At 42.5% G+C, this 24,968-nt stretch overlaps 1 long non-coding RNA gene across 1 annotated transcript in view; it reads left to right on the top strand.

Annotated features, from left to right (window-relative positions):
* LOC144807909 (uncharacterized) overlaps positions 1 to 24,968 on the top strand; it is a 216,342-nt gene that overhangs the window by 99,904 nt on the left and 91,470 nt on the right. The gene's annotated exons all lie outside the window — the stretch shown is intronic.

Here is a 24,968-nt window from a genome sequence, read left to right as displayed (position 1 = left end):
GAATCGGGCATTCTTGGCCATTGAGTTGATGTGGGCTTTCATGTCTAAATTCTCGTCCAGAGTGATTCCTAGAGATTTCGCTGACTTGATTAATGTTGGGGTGCAGTTTAGTGCAGTTACCACTTTCGTCCACTCCTTTATTTCCGTACGGCTCCTTGCTGGTGAGATTAGTAGGAACTCCGTTTTGTTGGCGTTAAGTTTCAGTTGGTTGGTGATTAACCATTGCAGAGCCATTTTTAAAGCCTTGTTCACTCGTTCCAGATCTTTTAGGGAAGAGATCTTTAGATATATTTGCGTGTCATCTGCATACATGTGATACGATATCTGTGCTTGTTGGAGAATTTCTGTGAGCGGTTCAACGTAAAGGTTAAACAGATCTGGGGATAACGTTGATCCTTGAGGGACTCCGATTGAAATAGGGCATGGAGGTGAAAGTGATTGGTTGACCAGGAATCGTTGTGATCTGTTCTGTAGAAAAGAGATGAACCATTTCAGCACAATTCCTGTCAGACCCATCCTGTCCCGTAACCTGGACAATAATGCTTCGTGATTTACGGTGTCGAAGGCCGACGATAGATCGAGGAGAATCAGTAGGCATGCTCTGTTTTGGTCAAGTGCCTGTAGCGCATCGTCAACAATATGAAGGATCGCTGTTTCCGTACTGTGTCCGGCTCTGAATCCTGATTGGCATTCGTCAAGCAATGAGAACTTGGTGATGTGTTGGCTTAGTTGGTTCTGTACGCATTTTTCTATTAGTTTGGCCAGTAGTGGGATGTTGGTCACTGGGCGAAAGTTGTTTGGGTCTGATCTATCTGCTGTGGGTTTTTTGATTATGGGGGCAACTTGACCCGTTTTTAGGCAGTCTGGGAGGATCCCTTGTGATAGTGAGGCATTTACAATTTCGGTCCATATTGGAATCACAACGTGGTTGATTTCATTTACACATTTTGCGGGAAGGGGATCTTGATAGTGATTGTTTGGTTTTATTTTGGACAGCGTTTTGGCGATACTGTGCTGATCATATAGTTCGAACGTATCCCAGCTTGCCTCATTTTTTGTTGTTATGGTGCTCTCCGTTGTAACGGCGGTAGGTATTTGTTCAGTGGGAGTGTTTGTCACGGCGTCCTTGAGCTCTACTTCTAGTGATTTCGCCTTTTCTGTGAAAAATGTAGAGAATTCTTCACAAGTTAAGGGTGTTTTTGAGTTCTCATGGGCAGATTTGGCTAATTTGTTTGATTGTTGCTTTAGGATTTCAAAGAGCTTTCGTGGTCTGTTTTTAGCACTGTCCAGTTCAGACCGAATGAATTCCTGTTTTGATTTGATGATCATTTTATTGTATTGGCCTCTGATATTTCTGAGTGCTTTCAGCTCTGGGGATGAAGGGTGTTGTCTCCATTTCCTTTCGGCCATTCTCAATTTACGTCTTTCTTCATTTAGCGAATGCCCATGATACGCACAAAAGACTCTGGTCCGCTCATGAGGAGCCTATTAAGAACATGGCTGAAGTTCTTTTCTCCCCAGGAAAAACCGGGGGCAGCACGAGTCACCATCCTTCGTGGTACAACGCTGCAGGCCGAAAGGCTAAATGAGACCTACTACTTTCCCTAAAGCAAGGTAATGACATATCTGTAATACAGGGAAGGAGAAGGGATTATAAGCAGTTGATCACCCATGCCAAAGCGGAATGGGACCAGGAGAAATGGGAGAATCTCGCCATCACATTAGCAGATAGGGGTTCCCGTAAATTCTGGTGAATTGTAAATACGGGGTCAGATGAGCCGTTTTCGGCCGTCGAACCTAACATCTCAGCCAAGGTCTGGGAAGAACACTTTCAAGCTCTCTATATGGGAGCTAATGCGGACACAGATGGGGCCTAAGCTCATCCAGTGCCAATCATTGGCCCACAGCTAGAGGGGGACTTTTTTACCGAGGAAGAGGTGCGAACTGCTATCTCTAGGCTGGCATCTGGCAAAGCGCCTGGACTGGATAGGCTCCCGGGCGATCTCTTTAAACAAGAGCCAGGCATATGGGCTCCCCACCTGCTGATGATCTTTAACGCCGATCTGGGAGGCATGGAGTTTCCCTGTACTTGGCTGGGCGCAGAGATTGTCCCCATATTTAAGAAGGGTTCACCTCTGCTCCCAGCCAACTACAGGCCTATCAGTCTCATCGACGTGTCACAAAAGCTATTCGGGAGACTGATACTAGATCGCCTCCAAGATTGGATTGAAGAGTTTTCCATTCTGAGCCCCTACCAGGCAGGATTCAGAAGGAAAGTCTCAACAACGGATCAGATTTTCCGTCTTAACCTGCTATTTGGGAAATCTGTAAAAATCGAAGGCGGCAGCCTATATATGGTCTTTGTAGACTTGCGTGCCACCTTCGATTTGGTGCCAAGACCTAAACTGTGGTCCGTGCTAGTGGAGTTGGGCATTCCATCGATATTCTGAATATACTGATAAGACTCCATCAAGAAAACTTTGCACCGGTCAGGTGCGGCAGGAACGGGATGCTCTCAGCAAGATTCCCCGTTGACAGGGGGGTGAGACAGGGTTGTGTGCTCGCACCTACCCTGTTCTGCCTCTTTGTCAATGGGGTAATCGCCCATTAGACCAAGATCAATGATATAGATGCCCCCAGGCTCAATGACAGCAGGGTGCCCGCAATTATGTTTGCGGATGACACCCTGCTGCTGTCTAAACCCCTGATGGGGATACAACGAGTCCTCGATGGTTTTGTAACATTTTGTGGGGAGAGGGGGCTGGAGATCAATGCTTTGAAAACCAAATATATGATTTTCAACCCCCCATCCACAACTCGCCCCAACCCAACCATAGGCACAACGAGGCTAGAGAGGGTTCACACATTCGAGTATCTAGGGGTGACTATCAACCAAAATATGACCTGGGACACACATCGAACAAAGGCCAACCTTAAATTGGTGCAGTTAACGGGCGGCATCTCAAGGATGATAAATAGATTGACTTTCAAGCCCCTCGGTCCACTGCTTGAAATTTACAAAATGCAGGCGCGGGGGGCAGTCACACATGGCAGGGAACTGTGGAGGTATACACCTGGCCAAAACTTGACGATTACAGAAAACAAGTTCATCAGGCAGTTGGCAGCCCTTCCTTCAAGCACCCCGCTTCTCCCTCTTAGATTTGATTTGGGCCTTAGACCGATAGAAGAAGAACTGGGTTTAAAACCACTAACATTCTGGCGACGACTCTGGACTACCCCAGAGCTCCTGACCTATAGGATGGAGTTGAAAGAGATTTTAAGTTTACCAAATATGGCGAATACTCCCTGGTTAAAGTACATAAAAAAGACATGTGAAAGTTTGGGAAGACCAGAACTATGGCTATACCCTGAAAACGCTTGCAGTTAGGTCTCACGCAAGCGTTTATCAAAGGACTACTATGACTTAAAATTAAACACCTTACTAGGGAATACGCGGCTAGGGATTTTATCAAACTCTTTTATCCATTCTAAAAACTTCTATCACTTGGAGCAGGTCTTCGATGGAATTTGTCCTGCCCTGACCGGGAAGTTATTTTTACAGTGGAGGTATGGCACCCTTAGTCTCAGAGCTTTCACAAGTACCTGGTCCCAGCCCTCCTCCACCAAGCAATGCCCCGCATGTTCACATCAGTTAGAGAATGAACTACGTGTTTTATTCTTCTGCAATGCCTATCAAAAACCAAGAAAGTACTGGCTTGTTCCTCTTCTCAAAAACTTAGGTTTTAGGCATTGCATTCCTGCTTACAGAATACTTAAGACGGATTTATCACCTATGACCGTGTTTGCAATAGCTAAGTTCCTGTCAGGGATTTGGCACAAGCGCATCTTGAACTCTGATATAGATTTGGTATAGGCACTATAAAAATTCAACGCCTAGACAATCTTAAATTGGAATGGACTGCAATTGATTTTATTAATTATTCCAACTGATTTGATTTTATTAATTACAATTAATGAGACTTTTAATAGTAATTAGCAGGCTGTCTCTTATCTTGCACTAGTACTTTGATTCTGTACAATAAAATGATAATCGTAATGATTTCTTAACTCCTGTTTTATGAACATGTATTACTCATGAGTGTTTTTTTCCTTGATGTACATCTTTTATGATCCAAGTGATCGAAATAAAGACAGAATGAATGAATGAATATTGGTGCAGATAGAGGCAAGAGTGGTGCACAAAGAGGGAAGAGAGGTGTATAAAGAGGCATGAGAGTTGGACAAATAGGGAAGAGTGGTACAGAAAGAGGCACGGTGTGCAGAAAGAAGCAACAAAGGTGCAGAAAGAGGCAAGAGTGGTGTAGAAAGAAGCAAGGAAGTGCCGAAAGAGGCAAGAGAATTGCTGAAATAAGCAACAGAGGTTTTGAAAGAAGCAAGAAAAATGCAGAAAGAATCAAGAGAGGTACTGAAAGAGGCAACAGAGGTGACGAAGGAGGCACAAGGGGTGCAGAAAGAAGGAAGATGAGTGCACAAAGAGGCAACAGAGGTGTAGAAAAACACGAGAGGTGCAGATAAAAGCAAGAGAATTGCAGAAAGATGCAAGAGAATTGCTGAAAGAAGCAACAGAGGTTTAGAAATATGCAAGAGAAGTACAGAAAGAAGCAACAGAGGTGCTGAAAGAGGCTCGAAGGATGCAGAAAGAGGCAAGAGAAGTGAGTAAAGAAGCAACAGAGGTACAGAAAAAGGCAAGAGTGGTGCAGAAAGATGGAAGAGAGTTGTAGAAAGAGGCAAGAGAGTTGGACAAATAGGGAAAAGGGGTACAGAAAGAGGCAGGAGGAGTGCAGAAAGAATCAAGAGAGGTGCCGTAAGAGGCAAGAGAGGTGCAGAGGAGGCAACAGAGGTATAGAAAGAGGCAAGAACGGTGTAGAAAGAGGGAAGAGGGGCATAGACAGAGGTAAGAGAGTTGGACAAATAGGGAAGAGGGGTACAGAAAGAGGCAGGGGGTGCAGAAAGAAGCAACAGATGTGCCAAAAGCGACAACAGAGGTGCAGAAAGAAGCAAGAGAAGTACAGAAAGAGGCAAGATAATTTCTGAAAGAAGCAACAGAGTTTTAGAAAGAAGCAAGAGAAGTGCAGAAAGAATCAACAGAGGTGCTGAAAGAGGCTCGAAGGATGCAGAAAGAGTTAAGAGAAGTGATTAAAGAAGCAACAGAGGTACAGAAAGAGGCAAGAGTAGTGCAGAAAGATGGAAGAGATTTGTAGAAAGAGGCAAGAGAGTTGGACAAATAGGGAATAGGGGTACAGAAAGAGGCAGGAGGGGTGCAGAAAGAATCAAGAGAGGTGCCAAACGAGGCAAGAGAGTTCCAGAAAGAAGCAACTGAAGTGCACAAAGAGGCAACAGAGGTGCAGAAAGACATAAGAGAGGTGCAGATACAAGCAAGCGGAGTGCAGAAAGAGGCAAGAGAATTGCTGAAAGAAGCAACAGGGGTTTAAAAATAAGCAAGCGAAGTGCTTAAAAATAAGCAAGCGAAGTGCAGAAAGAGGTAAGTGATGGGCAAAAAGAAGCAAGAGCAATGCAGAAAGAGACAACAGAGGTGCTGGAAGAGGCAAAAGAGGTGCAGAAGGAGGCTCTAGGGGTGCAGAAAGAAGGGAGAGAAGTATAGAAAGAAGCAACAGAGGTGATGAAAGTGGCACGAGGGGTGCAGAAAGATGAAAGAGAAGTGCAGAAAGAAGCAACAGAGGTGCTGAAAGATGTACGAAGAGTACAGAAAGACGCAGGAGAGGTGCAGAGACAAGCAAGAGAGGTGTAGAAAGAGGTAAGAGATTTGTAGAAAAAAGCAACAGAGGTGCTGAAAGAAGCAAGTGAGGTGCAGAAAGAAGCAAGAGTAATGCAGAAGGATGCAATAGAACTGCAGAAAGAAGGAACAGAGGTGCAGAAAGAGGCAAGAGAGGTGCAGAAAGAAACAACAGAGGTACTGAAAGAAGCACGAAGGGTGCAGAAAGAAGCAAGTGGAGTACAGAAAGTAGGAAGAGAAGTGCAGAAAGAAGCAAAAGAGGTGCTGAAAGAGGCACAAAGGTCATCGGGTCTGTCCCTGTTGACTGTCCCTGTAATTCGCCGTGCTCGTCAGGGAGGTCGATCCTTCCGCTATCTGACACCCAAGGCATGGAACGAACTACCATTGTCCTTGAGATTGGCCCCTTGTCTCCTTACTTTCAGAAAGGACTTGAAGACATGGCTTTTTAGGTAACAGTTCCTTTATCCCTCTTCCTTTGTTGTGTGGTTGCTTTTTGCTGTTCTTTTCTTTGCCAAAGCGCCGGGATGCTCCTTCGGAGTTGCCGTGCGCTATAAAAGAATTAAAGTAACATAACATAACATAACATAACATAACAAAGGGTGAAGAAAGAGGCAAGAAAAGTGCAGAAAGAAGTAACGGAGGTACAAAAAGAGGCAAGAGTGGTGCAGAAATAGGGAAGAGAGGTGTAGAAAGAGGCAAGTGAATTGGACAAATGGGGAAGAGGGGTACAGAAAGAGGCACAGGGGTGTAGAAAGAAGCAACAAAGGTGCCAAAAGAGGCAAGAGGGGGTAGGAAGAAGCAAGGAAGTGCAGAAAGAGGCAAGAGAATTGCTGAAAGAAGCATCAGAAGTTTCGAAATAAGCAAGAACAATGCAGAAAGAATCAACAGAGGTGCTGAAAGAGGCAACAGGGGTAAAGAGGAGGTACGAGGGTTGCAGAAAGAAGGAAGAGGCATTTTGAAAAAAGCGATAGAGGTGCTGAAAGGGGTACCTGGGGTAAAGAAAGAAGAAAGAGAAGTGCAGAAAGAAGCAACAGAGGTGCTGAAAGAGGTACGAAGCATGCAGAAAATCACAGGAGAGGTGCATAAACAAGCAAGAGAAGTGCAGAAAGCTAAGAGAATTGCTGAAAGAAGCAACAGAGGTTTAGAAAGAAGCAAGAGAAGTGCAGAAAGAGGCAAGTGAGATGCAGAAAGAAGCAAGAGCAGTGCAGAAAGAACCAACAGAGGTGCAAAAAGAAGCAAGAGGGGTGCAGATAAAGGTAGGATGAGTTCACAAAGAGGCAAGAGAGGTATCGAAATAGGCCAGAGGGGTGCAAAAAGAAGGAAGAGAAGTGCAGAAAGAGGCAGAAAAATTGCAGATAGAAGCAACAGAGGTGTAGGAAGAAGCAAGAGAAGTGCAGAAAGAGACAAATGAGGTGCAGAAAGAAGCAAGAGCATTGCAGAAAGAACCAACAGAGGTGCAAAAAGAAGCAGGGGGTGCAGAAAAAGGTAGGAGGGGTGCACAAAGAGGCAAGAGAGGTACCGAAAGAGGTGGGAGGGGTGCATGAAGAAGTAGGAGAAATGCAATAAGAGGCAAGAAAATTGCTGAAAGAAGCAACAGATGTGTAGAAAGAAACAAGAGAAGTACAGAAAGAGGGTAGTGAGGTGTAAAAATAAAGCAAGAGTAGTGCAGAAAGGACCGAAGTGCTGAAAGAGGCGCAAAGGGTGCAGAAAGAGTAAGAGAAGTGCAGAATTAGGTAACAGAGGTACAGAAAGATGCAAGAGATGTGCAGAAATAGGCAGGAAAGGTAAAGAAACAGGGTACAGGGGTGCAGGGTGCAGAAAGAGGAAAGGGAGGTGCATAAAGAGAAAAGAGGGGGGCAGAAAAGGGCAAGAGATCTGCAGAAAAAAGCAACAGGTGCTGAAAGACACACGTGGGGTACAGAAAGAGGCATGAGAGCTACATAAAAAAGCAACAGAGGTGCTGAAAGAGGCAAGTGAGGTGCAGAAAGAAGCAAGAGAATACAGAAAAAGGCAATAGAAATGCAGAAAGAAGCAACAGAGGTGCAGAAAGAAGCAAGAGGGATACAGAAAGAGGAGAAGTGCATAAAGAAGCAAAAGAGGGGCTCAAAGAGGCAAGAGGGATGCAGAAAGAGGCAAGAGCAGTACAGAAAGAACCAAGAGATGTGCAGAAAAAAGCAACAGATGTGCATAAGGAGGAATGAGGAGTACAGAAAGAAGGAAGAGAAGTGCACAAATGAAGCAACAGAGGTGCTGAAAGAGGCAAGAGCGCTGCCAAAAGAGGGAAGAGAGGTGTAGAAAGGCAAGAGAGTTGCACAAATAGGGAGGAGGGGTGCAGAACAAGGCAGAAGGGGTGCAGAAAGTAGCAACAGAGGTGCTGAAAGAAGCAAGTGAAGTGCAGAAAGAGGCAACAGAGATGAAGAAAGACCCAAGAGATATGCAGAAACAAGCAAGAGAAGTGCAGAAAGAAGCAAGAGAATTGCTGAAAGAAACAAAGAAAGTGCAGAAAGAAGTAAGAGCAGTGCAGAACTGGGGTGCAAAAAGAAGCAACAGGGGTGCATCAAAAGGTATGAGGGTGCAAGAGATGTACAGAAAGAAGCAGGGGGGTGCACAAAGGAGGTAGTAAAGTGGAGAAAGAGGCAAGAGAATTGCTGAAAGAAGCAACAGAGGTGTAGAAAGAAGCAAGTGAAGTGCATAAAGAGGCAAGTGAGATGCAGAAAGAAGCAAGAGCTGAAACAACAGAGGTGCTGAAAGTGGCAAGTGAGGTGCAGAAGGAGGCAAGTGAGGTGCAGAAAGAAGCAAGAGAGTTGCGGAAAGAAGGAAGAGAAGTACAGATAGAAGTAACAGAGGTACAGAAAGAAGCAAAAAGGGTGCAGAAAGATATAAGAGGGTTACAGAAAACGGCAAGAGGGGTGCAGTAAGAGGGAAGAAAAGGGTGCAGAAAGACACAAGAGGGGTACTGAAAGAAGCAAATGAGGTGCAGAAAGAGGCACCAGACATGCAGAAAGAGGGTGGAGAGGTTCAGAAAATAGAAGAGAATTACAGAAAGAGACAAGAGAAGTGCAGAAATAGAAAGAAATGTGCAGAAAAAGTAACAGAAATGCAGAAAGAGGCAAGAGAGGTGCAGAAGGAAGCAAGACTGTCTTGCACACCATTAGTACCAATTTAACACCCACATTTAGCAATAAATATTGTGACCATTCTCGGTTTGCAAAGGGCCTTCTACCACGCTATAACACTTGTTGCTGCATTTTTGGTAGCATTTGAGCCGTTTGAGCTAGAAACAAGGCTTTCTTTGTTCAAATCTGCAGAGTAGGGAGCATATGATGATTTATGTGGCTAATGCAGACAATGTATAATTGTGAGAAAATCGGTGCAGCCAAACAGTCGCATAATTCCAGTGGCCCTGCTCATACCTCTGACTACGTCCACAAGTGCTCCTCAGTCATTCCTTCTTTTTTTGTCTCACTGAGTTCATACTTGAGCTTCTATGGAAATGAGGAAGACTAAACCTGAGGTTACAACTCCAGAACACAGACTACCACACCACATAATTACTCTCCATTATACATAATCCCACTCTACATAATTCCTATATACTAAAAACCACATACTTTCTATCCACGTAATTTCACTGCACAACATACCACACCATTCCACTACACACAACGTACATCCACTCCACTCCAAAAAAATTAGTAAAAAATGTTTACATTTACAGAGCCAATAGCTCAAACTCTCGCAAATGCGAAACCTATTACATTTCAAACAGGGAAGGCGGGAAGGAGACAGTGGCAGTGTCCCCGACCCGCTTGGCGAGACAGGTCTGTCTTTGGCAACAAAAGATTGTATAGCGCTTTTTAACATTGAACTTTTTTAAATAATTACTTGTGCTAAATTGTTATTTACTTGTGCGAGAAATACAATATCCCCTGCACCACACGCCATTACTGACTTGGCTTTAGTTCCGGAGCCGCCTCCCTATTCCACCTCGTGGGGGCCAGCAGTCATTTCCGGTTTGCCTGCACAAAGAGCGGTTAGCGCTCTAGTGCATTAAACTTCTGGGCTATTTAGGCTGAGCAGCGGTAGGAGCTCGCTGCGAGAAGGAGACAGTGGCAGTGTCCCCGACCCGCTTGGCGAGACAGGTCTGTCTTTGGCAACAAAAGATTGTATAGCGCTTTTTAACATTGAACTTTTTTAAATAATTACTTGTGCTAAATTGTTATTTACTTGTGCGAGAAATACAATATCCCCTGCACCACACGCCATTACTGACTTGGCTTTAGTTCCGGAGCCGCCTCCCTATTCCACCTCGTGGGGGCCAGCAGTCATTTCCGGTTTGCCTGCACGAAGAGCGGTTAGCGCTCTAGTGCATTAAACTTCTGGGCTATTTAGGCTGAGCAGCGGTAGGAGCTCGCTGCGGGAAGGAGACAGTGGCAGTGTCCCCGACCCGCTTGGCGAGACAGGTCTGTCTTTGGCAACAAACGATTGTATAGCGCTTTTTAACATTGAACTTTTTTAAATAATTACTTGTGCTAAATTGTTATTTACTTGTGCGAGAAATAAAATATCCCCTGCACCACACGCCATTACTGACTTGGCTTTAGTTCCGGAGCCGCCTCCCTATTCCACCTCGTGGGGGCCAGCAGTCATTTCCGGTTTGCCTGCACGAAGAGCGGTTAGCGCTCTAGTGCATTAAACTTCTGGGCTATTTAGCCCTCGCAGCCTCACGAGCGCGCAGCGGTCGCGCTGCCCCGCCGAAGACCCGCCAAAGAGCTGCCCGTCTGCGCCCGCCGCGCTAAGGCAGTGCCAGGCGCCAGTCCCTCTGCTGTTTCGGGGCTGTAACCTGTGCGGTAAGATGTGCTACTCTAAGCAAGAGCTGCTGAATCTTCAACATCATACCTGTACTTGTACCAGGCGGAACCCAGCGCATATCTCGCATCCACTGCCACACCCTTCCAAGCTATGCACTCTCACTAAATTAAAGCCAAAACCTCCTCAATCCACACAGACGGCCCTCAGGTTGGGACACCTTAACGTCAGATCGATGCAGAAGCATCATCTAGACATACACGATCTCCTATCAGACTACTCCCTTGATGCCCTGTTTATGACCGAGACGTGGCTCCATGATGACATGGACTCGGTCATCAACCTGGCCACCCCCACGGGATTTACCACATATACCTTGAACAGGAATTCAAGAGGGGGCGGACTAGCGCTCATAGCTAAATCGCACCTCGCCTGCCAATTAGTTAAAGCTGATATTAAGGGCAGCGAAAGTGCCAGATTCTCTATTAAAGCCAATCCACAATTTTGCGCGACCGGCCTCTTGATTTATAGACCCCCCGGCGCCGACACTCCATTCATTAACTCGCTCCTACAGTACCTGGCCACTAACATCACTAAAACCTCCAATCTCACAATCATAGGTGACCTTAACCTACACCTTGATAGGGACACTGAGCCCAAAATCACCACCTTTCTTGCAGACCTTGCCGCCCTCCAGCTCAATCAACTCGTGAGTGGCCCCACCCACAGAGCGGGACATCTCCTTGATCCCATCTTTTCGAACATCGCGAATGGGATTGCTGGCACACCCATTCCCATGGCTTGGACAGACCACCATCTGGTGATCATGACTGTCCCTTGCAAACCTGCCCCCGCTTCTGTGCCTACCCCTCAAGTCCAGAAGCGTCCGTGGAGAAAACTCCGCCTGGAAGATCTCCATAATCTCCTGAGGACAAATCCTCCTCCCCGAGTGACGACCTTGACTTAGGATACGACCAGTTTTGCCACTGGATTACTCAAGCATTGGACACCCTGATCCCAGCTAAATGGATCAAGGCCCATGCCCATGTGGCTAGCCCCTGGTACAATTCAGAATTAGCCACTCTGAAAAAAGAATGTAAAAAGGCGGAAAGAGGATGGAGGAAAAATTATGATACCAACCTCAAACATAAATAAGTTCAACTTCAAAAAACCTATCATCGTCATGTCTGCAGAACAAGGGCGGCGTATTATGCCACCGAAATCAACAGTAGCACCAACGCTTCGAAAACTGACTTTAAAATTTTAAAAGACCTTACTGCAAAAAAAAACCGCCATTACTGCCGCCACCTCTCCGGACCTATGTAATAATATGGCCAATTTCTTTACCGACAAAATAAAGAAAATTTACGATACCTTCCCCAATTCCCCCATATCTCTGTCACTTTGGACCCCAGCCAGACCCTATCTCTCCTCCCTCCCTACACTAGAGCGTGAGAGCTTTAAAAAAGTCTGTAAAAAAATCAAATCTGGCTCCCCGGCCGATCCCCTAAAACCTGAGACCTTTTGTGAAGCCAATGAGCTTGTCACGGAACCTATACGAAATATCATTAACCTGTCTCTTTCCACTGCCAAAATACCCTCTAAATGGAAGCAGGCACGGGTATCTCCCATCTTAAAAAAGCCCACCCTAGATCCCACTCTTCCTGAAAATTTTCAGCCTATCTCACTTCTCCCCTGGCCAGCTAAAATTATAGAGACACACGTTAACATCACCCTCACCAATTTCCTCCTAACCAATAACATCCTGGATTACTCCCAACACGGGTTTAGAGCTGGTCATAGCACCGAGACAGCCTTGCTCAGTGTTACAGAGGACCTCCGTGCCATTCTTGACACCGGCGGAACGGCAGCACTGATCCTGTTGGATCTCAGTGCTGCCTTCGACACGGTGTCACACGAGGTCCTTCTGATGAGACTGGAGGAAATTGGAATCACAGGGACTGCCCTGGGATGGTTTAGAGACTTTCTTTCCAACAGATCCTTTAAAGTCTCCACCCCCCCTTACCTCTCTAAAGAGCACAGCACCGGGCAGGGGGTGCCTCAGGGGTCATCACTGAGCCCCACCCTGTTCAATGTTTATGTTCGACCGCTAGCAGAAGTGGTTAAAAAGAGTGGACTGGCGTTAGTGTCTTACGCAGACGACACCCAGTTGGTGGTAGCTCTCAATGACAACAACGGTTTGGAGGCCCATCACTTCAAACAGACCCTTACTGACATCACCAACTGGATGACGGCGAATTTCCTCCAGCTCAATGCGGGGAAAACAGAGACACTGCTCCTGGGGAAAAACACCGCATCCTGGGGCGAAAGCTGGTGGCCCGACACCTTGGGCCAACCTCCTAAGCCCAAGGAATGTGTTAAAAATCCGGGAGTCTGGGTAGACTCGACATTGAAATTCACCCAACACACCAAAAAAGTGGCAGCCACCTGCTTCGGCATCCTGCGCAATCTAAGACCCATCCTGAAGTTCTTCGACTGCCACACCCGCCAGTTAATTGTCCAAGCTACCATCCTTTCTAGGCTGGATTACGCCAGCTCCCTTTTACTGGGCGCTAATCTGGCGGAAACTACCAGACTTCAGAGAGTCCAGAATGCTGCCGCCAGGGCCCTGGTAGGTCTCCCCCGCCACTCCTGGTGGCTGGAGTCCTGAAAAAACTGCACTGGCTCCCGGTGGGAAAAAGGATTCAGTTTAAGGCACTCTGCTTAGCCTTCAAAATCTTCAAAACCGCCTCTCCTCCGATGTTGCGCCCCCTCCTGGCGGAGTATATTCCTAGGAGGTCACTTCGTTCAGAAGGACAACATCTTGTGGTCATTCCCCGTATCAAACTGGCCAGAATGGGCGGCCGATCCTTCAGCCTGCTCGCTGCCAAGCTTTGGAACAGCCTACCGGAAACAATCCGTGGCATACAGGACCTTCTGGCTTTCAGGAAAGCCATCAAAACCCACCTCTTTCAGTAATCTCCCCTTCTCCCCTCTGGTGCTTTCTTCTTTCTGCCTTCAGCTTCACTCGCAGCGCCGGGACGCCCCTTGGCTGGGGCAGCCAAGCGCTATATAAATTCCAATAACATAACATTAACATTAACCTAGTAGTCACGTTTGCAGAGTGGTGGAGAAAGAGTGCTGGGCCTCCAACTAGTGCTCAGGAATTCCGCTGCATAGGATTTACAGGAGGTACCAAAAGGGCTTGTGGGCCTCCAAATTCCCTCAGGAGTAAAGTAGACTTCATCCCCATCCCATAATCTGCTAGGAGGCACGTTTTCAGAGTGGTAGAAAAAGGGGGCATGGCCTCCGAAGACGTTTTAGCAATCCTACTGTGTGGGACTTACTGGAGGTAACAAGAGAGGTACTTAGCCCCCAAGGACATCATTGAGGATCAACTACCCCTCCAATAACCTCCACTAAGTACCACACAGCAGGATTGCTAAGTTCTCATAATAGGCCACGCCCCCACTGCCCACCACTCTGCAAACACACACCCTTGTTCGCTCTTCGATGGGGATTGAAGTCCTTTAACTGCTGGGGGTCCTTAGGGGCCAATTAGCCTACCTCTTAACTCCTGTAAGTCCCACACAGTTGGATTGCTGAGAGGTGGACACAGGCCACGCCCCCTTTCTCCACCACTCTGCAAACACACCTCCTGGCACATTCTAAATTGGAGGATTAAGTCCCCTTGAATATTTAGGATCCCTGGGGGCCAACTGGCCCACCAGGTACCTCCAGTAAGCGCCACACAGCTGGATTGCAGAGAGGAGGTCCAAGGCCATGCCACCTTTTTACACCACTCTGCAAACATGTCTCTCGGCACACTGCTGCTCAGAGGATGACTTCCATTTGAGTCCTGAGGTCCTCAGGACACAAGTGGACCCCATCGCACCACCAGAGGTACGCTTGTAACTCACAATCACACAAGCGTACATGCTATCCCGCAAACATATGTACACACTATCACACACAGATATTCACACCCAGCACAGGTCTTCACCGCAGCACATCATTAGACATGCACATCACGCTTAAAAGCATGCAAAGCCATCCGAATATCAACACACCATAACACCAAGCACCAAAACATTATTACGCAATTCACACACACCATCATATCAGTTTTGGGCTCAATATCCGGCAAATATCATTTGAGGAAACATATCAAGCATCATAACACCCTTCAACATCCCAACACCAAACAAACACTCTTGCATACTGTTACATTTAACACCAACAGAAGCACAATCACACCACACACCCCGAGGGGAAATATTTCAGTGCGCTGCCAGCGCAGTTAGTGGTTTGTCTGTTTCAGAGAAGGTTATACTGCAGTGGCACATTCACCTGTACTGTGTATGTCAGTATCTGTGAAGGTGTGTGCATGTATGTGCCTGCATGCATGTAAGGATGCACTATTGCTGTCTGCGTTGTTAGAGTCCTACGCACATGAAGAAGGCTCAATGATGCAAATCATGCACATGGTTGTGTGTGTGTGTGTGTGTGTGTGTGTGTAAATTCTGTTCTGTCCATGTGAAGGAACTGTGCACAGCTGCGGCTGCCGCCACCTGCCCTACACTTGTTACTAGCACCAATGAAGGCTTCAGTGTTGCTGCCCACGCTGGAACTGCGTTGTTTGTTAGTGAACCTTGGCAAAGTGTGCTCATTTCGCATTAGCCAGAACACTGAATCTGTAAACGCAGGCTGGCTGGGGAGAGAGACAGCCATGGCGTGCTGTGAACAGCATCGCTGCAGGTGTTTCAGTCCCACTGCCATCAGTTATTTTGATGTAGTTTCTTGTCTTCATATTGCCCAGTTGCTGCTGCACCCTCTTCACTAGACATAAAATAACATGAAGTGTATTTCTGAAGCGCACGTTCACACGTAGGCATCTCGGCGATTAATAAGTGATGTTTATTGCTACCCAACTCAATGGTACTCATTTTATTGACCCCAGATGAATGAAAGTCTGAGTGAACCCACCGGGATTTAAATATGTGACCATGAGATTTAACACAGTGGACTAACGCATCCCACAATTTTACAAAATACAATTCCTCTAAGCAAACAAACTCAATATGCTTCCTACACTGATTTAAAACACAGCTAACATCACTGTAAAGAGTCAAATTGACACCTGCGTCTAAGAATGCAGACAGGTATATGCTTCATGAAGCCTAGTCCAATGCACTCTTAGACACAAGCTTCACCACCTACGCTCCCCAGGAAAACCCAAACAAGTACCTTTTTGCTCCATATTTAAAAATTGAAGCATGTTAGTAGATGTGTCACTTTTTAAACCGCTGCGCCACATTATAATCAAAAATGTAAAAACCAATCATTTTCTCCAAAATCGTTTTTGACATCACATTTAGGAAACACAGCACAGATCCTATTTACAATCATCTGCCTCACAGCAGGGATAAGACTGAGGCAAAATCTTGCACCTGCCTCACAACAGGAATAAGACTGAGGCAAACGCTTTCTCATGGAGCTTCACAATTTTATAAAATACAATTCTATATAACTATATAACTCAATATTTTCTTGGGAAGCATAGGTGGTGAAGACTGTGTATAAGAGTGCAGTGGACTTAGACATAGGTCTGATCTTCTTTGTACTTGTGGACAGAGCTGTCTTCCACTATACTTTTCAATACAGGCCTCACCTTTTGTGCACCACTGGAGAATCCTCACCTGATCTGTAACCCTATATAGATCGTTTGATTTTTGTCATTGCTTTGTTGTTTGGTAATAGTGGACTATAATGTGCCACTGTTTTTCTTTAACACAGATTGAAATCGTTAATTGAAGAAAACGCAAAGATGCCCACAAAGGAAAGGACAAAGAAACAACGTAACCGGGAAAAAGCAAAAACAGCAATGGAATTACAGCATTCTTCCACAACAGATACTTCAAAAAACAGGAACAAAGCTCCTAGTAAGACAACTAAGTCTTTTTTACGTAACATATGTACATCCCAAAAAAATGATGGACACCATGTAGAAAAAGAAAATGAGAGAGTAAAATTGAAAAGGAAGGAGAGAACTTCAAAGAATCCTAAAACTGGAGCAGGAGAGAATAATATGTATAAGAATAGAAGGCAGAATCAGTTTAGAGACATTCGTAGACGAATGTTTTGCAATAGAGTGGTTTTAAATTTGTTAAAAAACATTAGGAAAGGTAAACAGAGAGCTGCTTTTTATAAGAAAAAGAAAAGTGTAGAGAAGATTGTTGATCAGGCTTTTGAAGTTAAGAAAAAACTATTTATTTTAATAATCAATAGAGTTAGGACACTTAACAAGACAATTGATGTTTTCAAATCAAACAGTAGATGGAAAAGAGTAATTAATCGGACACATTTTTGTAAAGTTTTTTCTGGAGAATGGATGCACAGTTCAAGTTGTGAGCCATTTTTTAATGAGGAGAGTTACTTCCAGGAGAATGATTTAGTGCATGCAGTTGACACCAGTGGTCGAGCGTATGAAGTGAAAGACGGTTGTCCGATTGAAAAAGAGAAACTTGTGCCTAGAGAACCAGAAGAGATGTTATCTGATGGAGTTTTAGGGAGACGTACTAAGGGTCCAGTGTACACTTGGAAGTGTAGTAGTATTTGTAGAGTGCGACAGGAATCAATTGATTTGTTTTGTAATTTCTTACGTACATATAGTAAAAAAAGTATAAAGCAGAAAGTGAAGTTGTTGCAAGACTTAGATCCTTGCAGAGTGAGAGGAATCACAGGTTTGCAAGGCCATTCACTGGCTTGTCTTTCTAGAAAAGTCTGTCAGAGTGTTTTTCATCATTTTAGGATGTTAGCAGTGCATCATACCAAAATGAGGAAATCAGTGAGAATGTTGTATTATGCAAAAAGTCCAGCACTTAAGCTTAAACAATTAAACAGTGCTCTTTTGCATGGAACAGAATTAGATGTGAAGAAGATTTGTGAAGAAATTGAGATTTATTATTTTCGTGAACAAGAGGACAGTGTAGAAATTGAGACAGCAATTCAAGGTAATGTGGAAGGCAATGTACAGATTTTGAATACAGAAAGGTTTGAGCAGGAAATTACCAGGTTTAAGGTGAAATCAAGTTAAAGGCCGAATTTTACTTGTGTGTGTTGTCGACGAAGTCATTATAAGATTCAGACTAGGTTAGTTGATTTATATGCAAAAAGTGAAAAGATGGATAATTATGAGTGGAAAGATTTAGCAACTTATTTGTGGGTGGAGAATTCTTTTGATTTGAGTTCTGATCAGCGTATTTGTAAATATTGTTATGACAAATGAAATCAAAACAGAATGCCTGCTAGAGATGTTCATAATAATCTGGAGTTGGTAGACATTCCCCGTGAATTGATGGATTTAAATACATATGAGTCTATTTTGATTCAATGTGTCCATCCTTTTCAGGCAATTGTTCGCATGGAGCCTAAGATAGGGAAATTGCCTCCTACAGATTTGCAGAGAGGATTAAAGGGAAGAGTTGTTTATTTGCCCCTAGATTTGAAAAAAAATATTGATACAATTGGTATAGAAAAAGTAGAAGAGGAACCTCTGGTTATTCTAGTTAACGGGGTTCCAACAAAGAGTAAAAAAATCTGGCAAGATTTAGTGGATGTTAGGAAAGTCAAAAAGGCAACGTTGTATTTAGTCAAAAACAATGAGTACTACAAAGATGTATGTGTTGCAGCAGAGGAAACAGCTGCAGATGAAGACAGTGATTGTTCAGGCGGCCAAATTGAAAAAGTTGATGTGTCTAGAAGTGAAGAAATATATGAACATTATACTGTTCATCCTTTGCATTCCAAAGAAGTAATGGGGAATGCAATTGAATTGTTTCAAATGAAAGCAGCAAAAGGAAGTCCCGTTAGTGTATGGGAGGAAAGTTTGGAAGCTCGTTGTTTTCCACAGCTATTTCCAACAGGTCGAGGTGGACGATATGATGATCGACCACTTCAAATTCCTGCATCTGAATATCGAACTGTAAGATTATATGCTGAAGATGCAAGGTTTTGTCAATGCATTCCCTAATTGTTTCATCTACTGTATGAAAGTGACTTGTCTGGGCTTTCTTATGCAGTAAAACATATTCTGAAAAGTGGAGCACATCTACAAAATGTTTCGGCGAGGGACTTTATGGAGAAAGTGAATCTGCAAGATAATATTTTAGAATCTCATCTAATCAATCTCATGGCATGTCAGCGTGGTACAAATGAGTATTGGTACCGTCGCCATGGGGAATTGAAATGTATGCTAAGAAACTTAGGTACTCCTACATGGTTCCTCACTCTTAGCTGTGCCGAGTATGCATGGGAGGACTTACTTCAATTTCTACGAGAGGCCAATGCTAATATACAAAATATAGAATTCAAAACACCTGGAGAACTGTGTTCTTTGGATCCAGTGAATGTATGCAGATATTTCAATCATAGATTTGAAGCTATGATGTCTTTTATTACCAACAAAAAAAATCCTCCCCTTGGAGAGGTTTTGGATTTCTTTTGGAGAAAGGAGTATCAAGCGAGAGGTTCTCCTCACATACATATGTTGTTATGGGTTAAAGATGCACCCAAATTTGGAACAGATTCAGATGAGACAGTCATGAGTTTCATTGAAGAGTATTCAACATGTGCTGTTCCGAAAACTACGGAAGAAAACAGTTTAAGGCAACAAGTTTTACGCTTTCAATCCCATCGTTGTGGAAAGTACTGTCGTCGAAAATTCAGAAACAAGGACAAGTTCTACACAAAATGTCGTTTCGCTTTTCCCCGACCAGTGATTTCTAAAGGAAGAGTAAATAATTTAATGTCTTCTCTGCGACATACTGTGACGAGGAAATCACCAAAAATTACATACAATTTAAAAAGAGACGAAGAGTCCAAGTACATCAACGACTACAATCCAGTGATTTTGTCCATGTGGAATGCTAACATGGATATTCAATTCGTTGCTGACAACTCTATTGCTGTAGCTCGATATGTGACGCCTTACATCACAAAAAAAGAAAAGACAGAACTGAAGGAAATGTGGGAGGACATTTCACATGAAAAGAGTCTAAGCAAGAAATTGTACAGTTACAGTCTGAAGATGTTGTCGCATCGAGAAATTGGAGCATATGAATGTTCTGATCGATTGTCGTCAGCAAGTCTCTATGCCAAATCTAGAACCATCATTTGGGTGAGTATAGGTCTTGCTGCAACACGAAATCGAGTTTTGAAATCTGTACAAGAGATAGAGTATTTGGCGGAGAAAGAACCAGAAAGTACAGATATTTTGAAGACAAACATGTTGGATACATACTATCTAAATAGAAGTCATCACCTTGAGAACGCTTGTCTCTATGAAGTTCTGCAAAGATATATTTATAAGAGGAACATCAGAGAAGATATCAATAATGGAATATATGGAGTCATTGGATGTGAAGGATGTCTAGTGAAACAGAAAAAAGGTCATTTGATTAATCATCGCAAATTGAGTTGTGACAATCCAGATAAAAGAGAATTTAATTATTTGGCTCTTTTGCAACTGTTTAAACCATGGCATGAAGAAGAGGAACTGCTTGGAGATTTTCTCTGTTATGAAGACTCCTTTAATGCAACGAAGGATACCATAGAATGTCCTGTTTTTCCAAATTATCTGCAAATGTTGAATGAAGAAATAGAGCAAGAAGCCACAATTGCTGCAGAGATTGCGAGAGACAGTTCTCAAGGAAGTCAGAGTTCTGCTTCATTGAGTCAGGATCCACTAGGAGGACCAATTATCCAAAATGAAGCTGCTACTGCCATATATGAGGTGGAAAGAGCTATGGAACAAGCTCAAGATGATGAAGTTAACTTAGAAGATTTGGTGAAACAACTAAACCTTGAGCAGAAACAGATATATGACGAAGTCACAGAACAGATTGAACATGGATTCAGTCTTGAGAAAAAAGAGTGCTCATGTACATCATTTAAGCCTGTCCAACTGTACGTGAGTGGAGAAGCGGGAACTGGAAAAAGTTTTCTGATTAAAGCCATTGCAACTTATCTGCAGAAAAGGACTGAATCACCGCTGTCTTGTGTTGTTACCGCTCCAACTGGGCTGGCAGCACATAACATTAAAGGGATTACTTTACATTGTTTACTGATGCTGCCAGTGGAGCATGAGAACAAATTGGAGTATCATAAGCTATCTGGAGATGCGTGTTCCAAAGTTTCGAGAGTCCTGAAGAAAATGAAACTTCTTATCATTGATGAAGTAAGCATGGTGTCAAATATAATGCTTGCTTTTGTGCATTTGAGAATGCAAGAAATTCTTAGAACAGACTATGATGTCTTATTTGGAGGAAAACATATTATTGTTTTTGGAGATCTTCTGCAGTTGACTCCAGTGAAAGGACAACCTGTGTTCAAAATGCTCACGCATGAAGATACCAGGAAGTGCCTAGGAAGCATTGGAAACGTTAATATATGGTTAAACTTCAAATATGCAGAACTGCTTCAAAATATGCGGCAGGCAAAGGATGAAGATTATAAAAATATTCTACAAGATGTAAGGATCGGAAAAGTAAGTCAGCAAGGGAAAGAAGCTTTACATGCACGATTAATTTCAAATTTGTACCCAAATGAAAACATTCTTCCAGAGAACATTTTTAAGAAAGTTAACGAGAAGAAATCTGCCATATGTTTGATGCCTACTCTGAAAGAATGTTCCATGTTCAACAACAAAATGTTACATTTAGAAAATGAAGAGATAGTGAAACTGGAAGCTACCGATAAAATAGAGCATATGGAAGCAACAATTGTTTTATCTGAAAATTTGAAGTCAAAATTGGATTAATTTGAGAAGACTATATCTAAAACTGCTGGTTTTGAAAAGACTCTGAATGTGTGTTTGAATTGTCGTATCATTTTGAGAAGGAATTTAAATGTTGAAAGAGGTCTGATAAATGGAGCAATGGGTCATGTTGTTGGTTTTGTGAATTACAAAAATATAGATGGAATTGAAATTTTAAAAATTACATTTGATGACATTGATGAAATAGAACAAATTTGTCGTTGTTCAGCTAGATTTTTGCTCGTGAAAGACTTATATGTTCGCCGAAAACAGTTTCCTATTTGTTTGGCATATGCGGTGACAATTCATAAGTCTCAAGGTTTAAGTGTAGATAGCGCTTTGGTGAACATTGGAAGTTCTGTGTTTAAAGAGGGTATGGCATATGTGGCTTTATCACGAGTCAGAACTTTATCAGGATTGTACTTGATTGAGTCTGATGAAACAAAGATTTGTGCTGATCTAGATTGTGTTAAAGAATACAATAGGTTAAGAAGAGTGTATGCTCCACATTTGCCTCAATATCCTCTGATTGAAAAACGTGTGGTAGGCCGAAAAAGAAGAAATGAGAGTAATTGCAGTGAGGTATCAGCAAAAAGGCATAAAGTAGATAAAAGTGTAATTGTAAAGAGAAACAAAAAGGATTCTGTTGAAGATGTTGTTGGATTTCAGTTTGAAAACAGTTCTGGTGTCAACTGCTATGCTAATGTAGTAGTTAATGTTGTTTTTTTTCTTCAAAATTTACAAAGACAGATTGTTGAAAATCGGGAACAAACATTGTGCTGTTTATTGAATTCTGTGTTAGACAAATGTAGTAGTGATAGAGCAAAAATAGAAAGTGTTTCAGAAATTAGAAATCTTCTAGATATATGTTCAGGTCAAAATCAATTTTCACAGAATATTCAGCAGGATTGTCAGGAATTTTTAATATATATGTTTGATGTATTACAAGATGAAGGAGTAGATATAAAAAATCTATTTGGCCTTTCTTATCAATGGCAACATGACTGTGATAACTGTGCTTCATCAAGTACTACTAGAATAGATTCTGAAAGATTTATATATTTAACTTTACCAGACTGCAAATCAGTGTCTTTCAATAATCTAGTTAAAGCAGCGGATCACAATACGGTGTGTACCCAATGTAAGTCTGCAATGCTGTCCACATTATTTCTACAAAATGTTGGTCACTATGTTATTTTAATGTTCCAACGATGTAGACCTGATGGAACTAAATTGACAACTTCTATTAAAAATTTCGTGGCTTCTCAGTTATCGATATCAGGAAGAACCTTTGCAACTGTAGCTATTATTTTTCATGACGGTCCTTCTACAACATCAGGGCATTACACTTGCTATTTAAAAATTTCTAAAGGTTGGACCCAATGTAACGACACTCATTTGACTTTCAAACAACGTTTGCCTTTTGGCTTTATAAATTCATACCTAGTGTTTTTACAGCCAAAATTTAAGTAAAGGTAATTGGCCTATGAAGACGGGAGGAGTACTCATATATACTCATACATCTGACACTATTTGGCCAAATGGAAAGGTGCAAGAATGAGTAAAGAGTCATGACTGAAAAAAGGAGTATATCAAAATTTTGAAAATATTTCAGATGTTCTTGGAGCTTTTCTTGTAGAAAGTCGATGAAATGGATTTCTAAGTGAACAGCCAAGTACTATGCAACGAGAAAAGGACCTCCATGATATACTATTTGGCCTCAAGGAAAAGTAAGTCAATCAAAGATTAGCGTACATTTGTCATTTGTCAGTACATAAGGTTTTTTTTAAAACACAATCTTTTAGATTGTGTTTTGTTTTTCACGCTGTCATATGATGAGTAATTTGAACTCACTGCTTTAAGTGAAATTCAATATATTCTGAGAACAGCAGAAATAAACTATGTAACATGTTGTAGAATTTATTCTATACTTTGGATTGTGTAAATTAAATTGTATTCCCATTCTCTGACATCCACTCTCCCTCGCTTATCTTTGTTAGCTCCTTACTTTTGACCTCTTCTCTCTATTTTTAGTTCACTACTTCTCTGTGCTCAGTGCCTCACTCTACTTGTGTTATTTTCACTTGTGTTTATCTACCTTCTATTACTTCTTTTACAACAACTTCACTGCTCCTCTCTCATCGTTCTTCATCCCATTTCTTTTACTCTGGTTCCGTTACTATCCATCATTTCCTTTCTTTCAATGTCCTTCTCTTTACTTTCATCACTAAATTATTTTCTCTCAGTACCACTGTTTTAGTCGTATTCTCCTCTCTTTCCTTTTTTTTGCTCACTTACTTTTTTTCTTTTCTCACTCATTGTACTCCACCTCACTCAGTTTTTCTCTTAGTGTGTCTACCTTATAACTTCCTCAGTCCATTTCCTTCAATTGTTGTATATTATTCTGTCTCCCTTCATCCTTTCACTCCATGACTGTTCTTCTCTTACTCTCAGTTATCTTCTATTCCTCATTCTTCTAAATGAATCCTTAATTAGACTGTTTTCTGTCTCAGTCATTATCTTTTTACTTACTTCTGTTTCCTGATTTAGTTTTGCTAACTCACATTGTTTAAGTATCTTTCTTACCTTCAGTTCATTTCTCTGTTCTTCTCTCCTTTTTTCTTAGTGAATCTATATGCCTTACTCATTGTAATTTGCTCTCCTTCTATTTCTTTTTCCCTCTTTTTGTCCTTCCTTAGTTTATTTCCCTTTCTGTGTTCTTCACTCTAACTTTATTTCTAAATAGAGTGTTATGATGTTTTTAGCTCTTCATTTGTATCTTTTAATTTAAAATACATATTTTACTAATTATAACTTATTTTTTCTTCTCTCTTTCACAGATACCAACTGTAGTAAAAAAAAATTAAAGTTACATTTATTATATGGTAAGTATGACTAAAAAAATTTAGTTTGTTATCACCCTTTGCTTTAAGGTCACTAAAATTTTCTCAATCTACCTCACTCCTGTGTTTTTACTCTGCTTCTCTCACTTATTCTTATTCTCCATGTTTACTCCCCTTTCCCTATTTACCCTCTCATATTCAACTTCTTTTGATCCCTATTCTTTACTTCAATTACCCTCTGTTCCCTTCTTTTGCTTCTTCACTCATTCTCTTTTTCTTAATTATTTACCTTACTCCTACACATATACCTCATCCCCTCCCAACACATACACACACCTGTAACATACACCCCACACACACCACACACACACCTCATACACACAAAAAACCTCCCACACACACTCCTCAAAAACACACACACATTCCATACACACACATACATCGAACACATATACACCCCACACTCATACACTTCTCACACATATTTCACACACCCTCATCTCTACCCACACCAAAACACTCCACACAACCACACCCACAGACACACCTTACACACCCACACTCTGACCTACACCCACTGACTCCCTCTAAGTCACACACACTGCATTACTTATCTTTTTTTGCTGTTTTACTCAAGCCCATTCAGGTACTGTTTCCTTTACTCTCTTTGTCCTCTCTCTTTGTCACTCACCATGTGTTATCCTAATTCAATATTTCTCCCTCTTTCACCCCTCTTTACTTATAC

This window comes from Lissotriton helveticus, chromosome 1_2, assembly GCF_964261635.1.
Source record: "Lissotriton helveticus chromosome 1_2, aLisHel1.1, whole genome shotgun sequence".
Lineage (NCBI taxonomy): Eukaryota > Metazoa > Chordata > Amphibia > Caudata > Salamandridae > Lissotriton > Lissotriton helveticus.
This window is presented reverse-complemented; position numbering and strand designations above follow the sequence as displayed.